The sequence below is a fragment of the Cyanistes caeruleus genome, chromosome 12, assembly GCF_971803275.1.
Source record: "Cyanistes caeruleus chromosome 12, bCyaCae1.hap1.1, whole genome shotgun sequence".
In the NCBI taxonomy this organism is placed as follows: domain Eukaryota; kingdom Metazoa; phylum Chordata; class Aves; order Passeriformes; family Paridae; genus Cyanistes; species Cyanistes caeruleus.
The window spans coordinates 405,971-419,315 of NC_141712.1; positions in this window are offsets into that span (position 1 = coordinate 405,971).

Consider the following 13,345-nt stretch of genomic DNA (forward strand, 5'->3'; position numbering starts at 1 on the left):
AGCACTTTTCCAGGCCATTCTTTAGGCTATTACATCTGAATGTCATGGCAAAGAAAAACATGAAACTGGCTTATTTACTTTCAGTGAGAAAATAAAGCAAAATTTTTAGGGAACAAATTTGAAAACTGCTTTTGAATTGCAGAAAAAATCAATTGAGCTCTAACTGATCAGGGGCTTGATGACCTTGTTTCAAACTAATCCACAGATGCACCCAAAGAACTTTAAGAAATCACTAAAATTAAGTAGCACAGCTGATTAACACTTTTCTTTGTATTTTGATGTTAAACTTGAGGCTATTTTTATTGAAGGATGTCTAGAGAAGGAGGAATGTTGCTACTCTCTGTTGTGGAAGGCAGCATTCATTTCACCATTTAAACAGAACAGATTTTAAAACTTACTGGTCAACACCAAATGTATGACAAGGGACGGGGATAAATGAACATAGTAAATGGAGAGGATAAATGTAGTAAACACCAAATTAGTAATTACAATAAAGCTGAATATAATGGTTTGGCATGTTGTGACTTGTATCACAGAGGAGTAAAAGTAGAAAGAATAGGGAGATTTACAAATCTGTAATTTCAAAGCATTGCTAGAAATTGAAGGAAGACTTCACCAGAACTTCCACTATTATAAGTGAGAGCACTCAGATTTGTGAAGGATAAATAATTTCTTAAACCAGCTTGAAAGTGTGGGATGGTCTTTGAATGTTTCAAGGCAAATCTAAAAATTATATTGAAAGTTTCATGTGTTATGATAAAAATCGACAGGTATCCTCACTCATGAAATCTATAGGAAGACTTTATCAGCATCCCCATGCAACAGTTTGTGTGAGAGACCACCATGGGGTCTGTTTGCACTACCTAGAACAGTCATTATTTTATATCAGGGGTTTATTTTTTCCTGCAATGTAGTGACTGTCTACAGTGAAATTGGAAAGTACCTTGGACTTGACTAGCATAATAGATCTGATACCAAGATGCCTTGGCAGGAACAAACAGAGCTTTGAAGTGTAATAAATGGAATTGATTTGTGCTAACTAAATTTTAACTATTTGGAAAGTTATTAGAAGCAATCAAAAGAATCAGAGAATTACAAGGCAGATGCACGACTTTACAGATGTTACATGTTAAAATTGAGGTACAGGATGTAGTCTGGAGGATAAGTGATGTCCCAAGATGAAAACGGCCTTGAGATGGACAAAATTGGGATGACTTTAGGCATTGGGTCTAAAATTCATTAAATATAAGACTAATTAGTAGACTTACATAACACAACACTTAGTACGCACGTGTAAACCTGTAAGGTTATCCAAAGGACAATGAGGAAGAGGAGAAGCCTTTGACAGAAGATCCCGAAAAGAAGACTGGAGGCCCCTTAGCAAGAAGTGAGGCATGTGCCACAAAGAAAAGTGACTTAAAGTCAGAAAAATCGGAAATAGGAGGAAACTCACGAGAAACATTAATGAAGGTGTACAAGCATACAGTATATAAGTTTAAGTGCTTTGGTTTGTACGTGAGGCAGGGTGGGAAGCCCCCTCTGTACCCCACTCAGTTTTGTACGTGAAGTGGGGTGAAAAGTCCTCCCCGTTCCCCAGTTGGTTTTGCTTATGCTTTAATCATACTTAATTACTGGCAAATTATATATATAAACTGTAATTTTTACTAAATTGTATTCTTTTATAAACTGTAATTTTTTTATACCAAATTACAATTCAATTCACTAAATTGTATTCATTTTTAATTAAACTGTTATTAATTCCAGAGACCTAGTTGTCAATATTCTAATTTCATTTATAACATGTGGAAATGGTGATTTTGTTTTCAGCGCTGAACTGTAGGAGACATCCAAATGGCAACAGTAAAAAAAAATAGTAATAACGTAGTCCTATTAAAAAAAAATTATAAAATTGTGTCAGGGAAAGACCCATGATTTTTTATATTCTTATGATACATAAAAATATAGAAATAATTAACTTGTCTTTCATGTTACTAAATCCAGGTAGGCTAGAACTGGGTCTCAGACATCACAGAAGAAAATCTGAAGTAGAGGGGTAAGATGGGACTAATATCTGCTAGATCCAAGAAACTTTACAGAGTATAGAATCAATGCTACTGTTTTAATAATCTTTTAGCCTCCATCATTGACAACAAATATATCAAGAACAAAAATGCCTTTTCTTTTTCTTTCTTTCAGATAATACATTTACATCCTGCTAGCTGCTCCATGCACATAGGCTAGCTTAGAGCAATAGAGATTATGTTTGATTAATCTCAGTAATTGAGGAAGAATAAAAGGATTAGCAGCATGTGTCTCATTTTTACTTCATTCATTAGTTCATAAATTGTATTTGCAGTATAAGTATCTGTGATGATAAGAGCTGGTGTTTATACAAACTACAAATTCTTACAAATTTCTAAATTGCTCAGAAACCAATTTGTTTAAAATACATTTAGTTAAACAGAGAAGAAATCATGGTGTGTTCCAGTTAAAAATATATTCAAAACATGATTTTCATTAATCTGGACTAACTCTTTTTTAGACAGGACATGTTATGAGATTTTTATAGGCAAGACTTGATTGGCATCAGCAGTATTTATGTGATGTACCAGTTATTTTTCTCTGTGATAAGGGTAAGCAGTTGTTCTTCTCATCCCAATGTATTATAAACATACATAAAAATAATGTATTATAAACATACATAAAAATCTCCTTTTATTGGAATGAAGGCAGAATGATTTGATGATAATTGCTGCAAGATCTTGGACTAACCCTGTGCTCAAGAAAAGACACAAGTTCACTGGTGTGAAAAACGAGGTTCACTCTCCTGATAAAATTGAAAAGGTTTAATAAAAAGAAAAAGACAATAGGAGACAAAGAAAATAAAGCAAAGGGTTAAAATGGCTGGGTGCTTGTCACTCTGCCGAGAACACACCTGGTGTCTTGGGAACACCCTTTATATATAATTTCTACTGCATGGACTTCATGCATATTTAAACTTTTCCAGCAACTGTTTTGCATGGCCACTCCTTGGGTCTGCTTACTTAGAGCATGCACATTTCTTGGCTTTGTGGTTTTAATTCCTTTCTTATCATCTTTTGATTTGGGCTTTGGCTCCTTCTTCCACAGGCAGTGAGTGTTGATAGCAGCCTGGGCCCCATCATTTTTTCACTGGAGGTTATCTTGCCTGTTCAGGCAGGACCTGAACCTAACTCCTAAATTCTTCTGACCTACACCTAAATTCTTGCTAATAGCAGGAGAAAAAGCAGAAAACTACATTCACACAGCAAAAGCCACTCTAACATTATATATATAATATTTATCTTAATACTTGCAAAACGGCCAACATCAAAATATGCATTTATAATACTGGGATTTTTGCTGCTCCCAATGTTCACAAAGGGGAATTTCTTTAAATTTTCTCTGTGGCCTGTGTGCGTACAAGCTTCCTGATAATCCAGTGTGTACAGGATAAAGAGAGTGCTAGAAGGGTACAGAATAACACTAAAGAACTTGCTGTAAAGTAGCCTCAGAGGTTTTCCAAAGTCTGGACCCCATCACAAGTGGAATAAGTTCCACTGAGGCATCACTTGGGATGGCAGTCTGGTTGTTGCAGTGATAAATGGCCTTGCTGTCCTCCAGGATACATTCCAGTCAGAAATCCTGGAATGGATTTCCCTACATTCCTGCTGAACTTTTCCCGCATATTAACTTTGTCTTTGTCTCTTCACTGCATCTCTGTTCACTTGAGGCTCTTCAGGTGTTTTATCCTTTGTTACCTGTAAATGTGTGGAGAAACTTTTTCATTCTTTCAGCCACAGCCAGAGAAATTTTTTCACATTGCAGTAGAGTATTTGCAACCTTTTCGGTCTGTCTGAGGTATGGTAGGAGAAAATTGTCTTGATTTTTCACTTTTTTTTCACTCTTTCAATCCCCTTTCATTTTTATTAGAAAACATTTAATTTTGAGTCATGGATAAAAACCTTGGATCTAAACATCAATTAATAACTTAAAATAGGTGTACTGAAAAACATATGAAATCTTTAGCATCACTATGAAGTCTTGTTTATGAAAATGTTGGAATTGCTGATGCTTAATTCAAATTTCAGTATATCAAGGAACCTTTTTGAACAATTTGAACTTTTTTTTTTTAGATAATAGCTTTAGAAGTTTTCAGCCTTTTTTAGTTTTTAATCTGCTGCTGAAACACATATTTCTTTCCCATCTGTTCTGACCCACCTCTTTGCAATCCCTAATGGCTTCCCCCTGCCTGCCCTTGAGTTATAGACCATTTCTGAAATGCTGTATGACAGCACTTTCTTGCAGTGTTTTCACAAAAGAAAAACTGGTTGTATATCTCTCAAAGTCCTGAAAAATAACTTTTGCTCTTAACATTTTCATGAGGTAGAGATCCAAGGTTGGTTTCTCATTCCATAATACCAGATGGGAAGCAGGGAAAAGTAACACAGAGAACTCTTTAATCAAGGGCCCTAATTTGGAAAGTAGTAGTCTTTGCTTAGGGGACTAAATATTCTGCATTCCCACAGAGGGCAGAATAGGCCAAGCACACTCTGCTGTATCCTCAAAATCCAAAGTTTATTGGTGTTTAATCTAGACTAGATATAGATCAAAAAAACCCTAACCACCATATGGAATTCAAACCAGCAGGAAGGTGTAGGTGATCCATCTTGGTGACTTGCACTAATAATTAAAAATTTCCCTGATTTCTTACATGCACAACAACCAGTAGCAAATGTGGTGTATTTTCACTGCTGATTGGAAAGTCCTTGGTAACAATCTTTTCTCTGGGAAGGGAAACAATTGAATTAGTGCAACCAAATCACCTTTGATCTTTTCAGTGTAAGTTCAATTCAGAGACCTGTAGAAGCCATCACTATTAAGACATTTTTTGTCTCCAGTTTATTTATTTTTACTGTTCTTTCCATGTGATCTTTTAAAATACAGACATTAGAAATTGCACTGTTGTTGTAACAGTGATATTAGGCAAAGCTACCTGCCTTTCCCAAATGGTTTAGTGCAAAAAGCCATGGATATTGATTTTTATTATTGAGCCACAATAATATTAATTTGGGGAGTATCTAGTGAACTAGTTCTTTTCAGATTTATCTTTTATGTGCCTTTTGTTGTAAAAGTTTAAAGCAATGCCGTCTTTCTGATATATCCTCTTGGGAGGAATATTCAGAGCTAGCACCCCTGAAGGTTTCATTCAAAACATGTGCAAAAAAGTCCGTTTTCCTGTTGTTCCTTTTCCAGGTTTTTCCTGCACCCACTCTTTGCCATTGAGCCTTTTAGGATTCCTACATTACTATATTGTTGCCCACCTTTTGTCATCAAAAGGCATTGTGCACTTGGCAGGTGCTGAGTATCACTCTACAGTTCTGGTCTCATTGTATGACCTGTTTGCTCTGGATCAGTGTGGTCTCCCATCTATGACATTCAAACAAGGAATTAAGGCTCGAAAAACCCTCCAAGGCCATGGAATCCCAGATGTGCCCAGTTCCCACCCTGTTCCCAGCCCAGAGCTCTGAGTGCCACCTCCAGCCCTTCCTGGGACACCTCCAGGGATGGGCACTCCAAACCTCCCTTGGCAGCCCCTGCCAAGGCCTGACCACCCTTTCCATGATGAAATTCCTGCTGCTGTCCACCCTGAGCCTCCCCTGGCTCAGCCTGAGGCCGTTCCCTCTCCTCCTGTCCCTGTTCCCTGGGAGCAGAGCCTGCCCCCCACAGCTGCCCCCTCCTGTCAGGGAGTTGTGCAGAGCCAGAAGGTTCCCAATGAGCCTCCTTTTCACTTTTCCTTTTCAATTGCACTTTAATGGACTTAATTTTTCATAGGCCTATTGTTGTAGTATGTTTATTCAGTACTGTTAAAATTGTTAGTGTTTTGTCTGGTATATTCCTGGTTCTCCCCCATTTACTGCTTTGGTTGGTTCCATTTGTCTGTTATGTAAACCCCTCCCAGTTTTCCTGAATGTTCCTCATCAATCACCTTTACCCTGCCCCATCTCCCCATCCATCATCGTAAACCCCACCTCTCCTTCCAGCTCCTTCCATGTATATCATCCCTTCCTTGACACGTTATTGGTTGTTATGTTATGTTCCCGCCTTCTTTGTATCCCCATTGGTCCCTGACATTGTAACCTCCTCCCCTTACCCCTCCCTCTGTGAGCTCCCATTGGACCCTGGACTGTGTCTGCCCCTGAGGTAATGCCCAGTGCACAGAGGTGCTCTGGGCTCAATCTGGTCCTGATTTCTCCCAGTTCAGGCCCTTGTGCTCATCCCCTCTCCTGAATAAACCTGTTCCTGGGAATGACAGCCAAGTGAGTCTCCTCCTTCCTTTTGCCATCTCATTTGGCAAAGCCCGGCAGGATTCTGCGCTCTAAAGGTTCTGCAGTGGGATCGCCTTTCCCCTGCAGTTCCCCACTCCAGGCGACTGCCCGTGCTGGAGCGGCACCATAGAGCTAGCCTGGAGCTCTGATGTGGCCAAGAGCAGCGTCAGCCTATATTAATATCTAGTTGTTTTTTCACAAGTATTCACCTGTAAAGGAGTTACCTATTTCACTGATCCCTTGAAATTTGTCATCATATGTAAGAGGTGGTCTGAAGATTCTCACATCTGTATCACAACCATCTCAAGAACAGAGACTGAGACCCTGAATATCACAAGGGACTTGGTTTGGGGGTTTGGGCCTAGCTGAGGTGGATGTTTGCTAAGTGATTATTTGTAGGTGGTTGCACGGTACACTGCCCTCATTCCTGCTGGTGAGCAGAGGCTCATTCGTGGTAACCTGCTCAACGTGTTTCCACGACACATTGCCCTCGTTCCTGCTGGTGACCAAAGACTTGCAAAATGTGGTTTGCTCTGTACCTTACACCTGCCCCCTGCACAATGGAATTCATCACACTGATAATCAATCTCCTCTGGTTTTGGCCTTGCACCCTTCGCTTTGTAAAAGACTATAAAATCACACCCCAAATTTATCTTCCTTTGAGATCTCCCCAATGGACAGAAGAGTCTGCGTTGCTGGACAGCTGAGTGGACTTTGACGTTGGTAGCTATAATCCACTTACTCTCTTTTCCTTATGCTTTGCTTTCTCTTCTTTTCCCTCTATTGTGTATTAATGCTGATGAGCACTTAATAAAGTGTGTTTTGCTGTTTGAGTCTCTGGTTTGCTGATAATCTTCTGTACTCTAAGATCGAATAAAAGAACCACATTGCAAATCCCACCTTGTTGATCATGATATCATAGTATTACCATAGTGTTTTCGTGGGGAAAACATTACAGAATAAACCTTTCACTCATTTATCCTCTTTCAGGTGCGTTATTACTTGCATACTTTTTCTTATTTCCTCCCAATTAATTTTTTTTCATTAGCAAGTCCCTGACTGAACCATTCAGGACAGGAGAGATGAAAGAATATGTGAATATTAGGTGATACACACTTTCAGAGTGGGTACAGGTGGGCTGTTCTTCACAGGTTTTTGTGTTCAGTGATGCTCCAGGCAACAGCACAGAAAACTGTCAGGTCCTCTCCTCCAATGCAATTGTGCTAACACTGGCAGAGCACCATGTGCAGTATTTTCATTAATTTCTCTTCAGTCATAGGCAGCTCTCTCTAGTGCCTGCATGTCTCAGATCCTTTTGGAAGAAGTTCTGAATCTGAGCAGAGAGAGGCAAGCTGTTTTACTGAGTGAGAGTTAAAGTGAGGAAAACAAGCTGGGTTAGTGAGAAAAGAGGGGAATGTGAAGAGGATGAGGAAAACACTCCTTTAATGCCTCTTAATCAGTGATCCCCACAGGCTTTGCTGAGGCTCTCAGAGCTCTGCAGGGAAGGAAATGCTGCTCTCAGCAAAGCTGAGTTACAAAGGGGACGGGAATAGGGGCTGTGAGTGAAGCCTGCAGCCAATGTGTGCCACAGACAAAACCAGTGGCTCCAATAGCCCAGCCTGCCAGGACTGTGTCTGTGGGCCTAATCTGTAGTTTCCAAATTGTCTTTTTACATGAAAACCCACTGAGAAAACAGAGTTGAGAGAAGGAAGCTACGAAAAGGGCATGAAATTAAAGCTAAAATCTCCTCTCGCGTGGCACTGGCAGAAGCAGAGGGCTCTTGCTGCCTTACATTGAGAGTTGAGACAGTGCCTCTTGGGTAATTGTTGCTTTTGCACAGATCGAAGGGATAGAGCTGCCTCTTGGCTAAGCCAAAGCAAAGTGTGCCACTTCTGGGGGTGATTTCATCACCAGACAAATAAACAGGGACCCCATCAGCATTCCAGCCCTTTCTGTGAGGTGCTGCACAGAGAAGTCCTTTCCCTTCTCTCTGTTCTTGTAACTCCTGAAGTTTCTAAAGGTGAAAATAGAGTTTCTGCAGTAAACCCACAGATCTCAAGTGTTTTGCCTTTGCAACGTTACATAAGGGCTGGGATAGCCACGTGTAACAATAAAGAGACTGGTACCTGGAGTTGTTCTGCTTCTAGTTTATACAAATACCTTCTTTTTTAGTGTCCTAGTGTTTTGGTTTTAGAAGACAAGTGTCTGCTAGGGAGGAGGGCAGGAGCCTCCCTTGGAATGAAAAAAATGTAGACCCCCCCCCCCCCCGAATTACTATATTTCTGAAATCAAGGGGCTCTCAGGCAAAGATCTTGGAATAGGAATAACAGTTCTTTACTAGTGTGTATAATGAGGCACACAAACAACAATAGCTACAGCGTTAACAACAAAACAGAACCAGGGGCCCCGTGACAGCTTTCTCTGCTGAGACGGGAAGGGATGGAGGAGAGGCTTTGCTTCACAAACCCCCTCGGGAGGGCAGTCCTGGTGCTCCTGCAGGGCTCTGAGGAACACTCAGCTGGAACAGCAGGGATGAGCTGAGATCCTGGGCCGGTGGCTCAGGTGGATCAGCAGCTCCACGGTGGTGGCTGGCAGTGCCACACGTCCCGGCAGGACAGGGGGTGCGAGGTCACCAATGAAGAGGGAAGAAGGAGAAGCAGCAGCTCCGTCTGGGTGGTGGAGAATTCCCTTCTCCCCACTGCAACAGCTCTGCGCCCAAAGTGTTCTTCTCCGAAGTTGAAGAAGCCGCCAAAACTGTCCCAAACCTCCCCTTTTCCTGCCCCCTTTCCCCCCTGGGCCCGGCCAACACCTGGTAACAATCAAGATTCGGTACTTGTAAAATCTAACATGGTATTTTAAAGAAAATCTTGTAGTGCTTTCTCAAAGAAAGATACAGCCGTGCCCAGTGTAAGCATAAAATAAAACCTTCTCTAATGGGTAATGAAAAACCTTGGTAATGAACCTCCCCACAGACATTGCCTTAAACATGATATAACTGCACATTACTTCAGAAGTAAATATTTCAAAATAAGATACAAATATTAGAGGTATTGTTTGATTATCCATTCTTACACCTTCAGCAAAAGGTTCTTGATCTTTGATTTGTGGTTTGATTGCTGACCCAATGATTCCTTGCTTTCAAATGTACTTGGTCTACAACCTGCAGTTTTATGCATCTATTAAATATTTGATGTGCATTCCAAATAGCCATAGGTAGTGTTTGGGCATTCATTTTCTAAAATGTACCTTTAAGACGCAGTATGGTAAATTTGAAGTGGAACAGTCACCATAAAAGCTGCATTCTCGTCTGAGTGTGCAGTTGGGCATTTTATGGCTAAAGCTGTTACTTTTTTAAGACTTGATGTTTATCATTGTGTAAGGGAGAAAATAACCTCCAAACCAAAAAAATAACAAAAAACCCTCCCAAACAGACAAACAAACAAAAAAACCAAGAAAACAAACCAAAAAACTCACAACCAAAACCCTCCAAAACTCCAAAACCCAAACAAAAAGCCAAATCCAAAAAAAACCCCATACAAATTAATTAATCTAAACCACTCATTTTTAAACTATAATTATATTAAAATTACTTTATATGAGACAGCACCTGTGAGTTTAAAAATCGTTCGTGCTACGTTGTTGTGGTTGTTAGAATGTTAAGTTAGTTTATGTTAGTAGTTGATAGCTTGAAATATATATCTTTTCCACTCTTCTAGTTGTGATCTCCGCCCCCCCCCCCCCTCCCCCCCCGCTTCTTTTTCACTTACTGTTTACCTGAAGTCAGGTTCCCATGGTTACTGAAGTTTTTCTCTTCAGCTCCACTGTGAGAGGCCGGATGGAGTGGAGGGAGGACCCTGCTGGCATTTCCAGCTGCTTGAAATTTTTTCAGCCCAGGAAAGCGCAGGGTTGGTAGAACCTAATTCTTTCCAACACGGAAGTTTGTAACTCTGTTTTTCTTGTCCCAGAATGCCTCTGAGCTGTGGAAGCTGAGAGGGCATTCTTACCTTCCCTTTCCTTCCCCCCGTGTTGCCAGGAAACCAAGCCCCCCCTCTCTCCCCCTCTGCCCCTCTGTGGAGAATACTCCTACACCTCTGTGGGCATTTGAAGAAGTTGGTGTCTGTTGTTTCTTATCTTGGTGTGTGTAACCTTGATTTGTAGAAAGTTTGTAAAATGGATTAACTGATAAAAATAATTGGCACTCTCTCTGATGTTCCCTCCCTCCGAGAAACCCTGTTAAAAAGAGATCCCCCAGACCCCAAATCCTTTGTCTTTCACCCTTTGGATTCCTCTTCACAGAAATAAACTGTGGAAAGCAACCCCGAGGAGAGTCCACCCCTGATTTCTTTACTCACTTGATAGACTTGAATTCCTGAAGAAAATCAGTGAATCCCACAAACATATGCTGGCTCGAAACCAGAGTGAAGAGAAACCTCATCACTGAGCTAGCCGGGCCACTCTGGGTGTTGGAGTCACTATACCTAAAAAAAACCTTAAAATGTACAGTCAAACTTACAATCAATCAATCAGTCAATCAATCAATCAATACATACATACATACGTACATACATACTTCTGAGTTAGTTTATTACTCGCTATTTTTATTTCTGTATGGAAATTTTCCTGCTGCAGTCTTAAATGACTACAATCTTACATTGATGCAGGGAAATACACCCTTATAAATTACCTTATTTGCAATCTACTCAGAGATATGGATTTTAGCAGTTACTCTGGACTTGGGTTTTTATAATCTAGAGCACATTCCGTCCCTCCAACTCCTCAGATGAGAGTCCAGATGCCAAACTTCTTCCATAAACCTTTTTTATACCCTTGTAAAAGTTTGTAGACCCAGAGAACTTTTCCTCCCATCACCTGGGAGAAAAACGAACAGTTTTCCTTGGGGGAAAGAGAGGAAACTTTTTCTGTTTATATTTTGTCAAACTCAAATAGACGATGAAGACAAATAAAGAGTGATTGAATATAACCAATAATAAATACCAGTGTGTTTTTTGTGGCTTTGTATCATTTCTCTACTATCAGTGTGCTAAAAATGGCTTATTTCAGGATCAGCTTGCATTAAAACTTCCCAGTTTTATTATGCTGTAATGGTCACAGATGTGTCAACACAGGGAAGTAAGCTGGTATTTGTAAATCTAGCTGTTCTGGTTTGTAAATGATATAACAAAATCAACTGAAAATTCTTTATTGTAGCACATACCATATGTCATATCCCTGTTTTAAATAATCATAACCATTTCCAGTTTTTACTTAACAAATAGCAACAGCCTTGAAGTTTATTTCCTGAAGGTAATCTAATGCTAATATGTTTTGGTTTGGTTTTATGACAACTTTGGACACTTTGGGGTGTCTTCCTCTTGCAGGTAAACAAATTTCTCACCTGCTCTTTGTGAGGGAGCCTCTGCTGTTGCCTGGATACAGCTGGAGCTATTTGGATGGAGCTGCACTGCTGTCAGCTGGGCCAGAGTGTTACATTGATTTATAAATACATTATCTGGCACAGCAGCCCAGCCTTTTACATCAGCCAAGCACAGGAGCCAATGGAGGGTTATTTAGTCAGCTTTTTATGGGATATTTTTGCTTCCCAATGACTTTCATGAAGGTTGAGTGCTAACTGTGTTTATTTAACTTTTAACATTACTGTCCTAGGAGGCATCTTTATCTGCATCTTTCACTAATTTAAGTTCTGCAAGATGCAAATGCCAAAGGAAGGGTCAAATCAGATGAAACATGTTGGTGTTTTGTAGATACCTATCGCACTATATTGGGAACGACAGAGCACGACACCGACTCTCTCCTGGGTTGCACAAGAGAGAAGTTTTATTATTCCAGATCTTCTCTTATAGACAGGTCTAACAAGGTCCAGAAAGGTAAGCCTCTCATTGGTCATCAAACCAGCACATCATCATCATTGGTCAGTTGGGTACACCACCCCTTGACCTTCTCTTGCAAGAAAACAACAATACCTGCAAAGCTTGTCTTCTGTCTCCAAGAACTGTTTTGATTCCTCCTTCTGATTTCCTAGGTCACACTTCTCAGGCCAGTCTGAGAAAATTATGTGACTTTACCCACAGACACTGTGCTCCCTGCCTTCTTTCTTGCATTCAGCATCCATAGATACCATTTTTGCAACTTTTTAATAAGATTTCCTAGCTCCTTCGATGTAAATACACCAGATTTTCAGTCTTACATGAAAACAGCCTGACTGTTTTGGAGATTCTGTGCACATTACTATAACAACCCAAATTAGACTCCAGTTGTCTCCATATTCCATTTTAATATCTGTGTGATAAGTGAAAATCAAAACCTTAAAATAGTTGATTTCACTTCTAGAAAATACACCTGTTAGACGTTCCACAGTCCAACTGCTGCACTTTAATAAAAAATAATTGAGTGTCACTGTCAGAAACATCAATGAATGGCCATGCCTGGGTGGACCTAGTAAAGGAGATGTTATCAGGTAAGGTGAACATTGATGCAGGACTCTGAGAAATAAATCAGAAGTCCTAGTGACAAGCACAGCAGACCTTGCAGCAGACATATGAGCTGCATTATTTAGTTTTAGCAGGATGTAATTAACACATGAAAGCCACCATTGAAAAGAATTTGTGGGGCTGAGAAGCAGATTTTTATAGATCAATGTTGCATGATTTGTTCTCTGAAGCATCTGGTCCTTATCATTGTTTGAGGCAGAATTTTAGTAATGTCTCAGTCTGCCTTACAGTAGCCTGAGCATAATTAATAATTTACCAGTGAATTCCTGAACAGAGCTCATGTTGCAAGCCCTGCATAATTTACAGGGCTGCAGCAGGGGCTGACACCAGGGACAAGGTGTTGAAGCAGATTTGCAGGTGTCACATGGACATTCACTACTAGGAATCAGTCAAGACACCTCTAAGCTGTCTGTTCAGGTAAGAGGTGGTGTGAGGTTTCCGCCTACCCAGCACCAGGTGAACAATTGATGAACTGGGATCAGTTTTTCC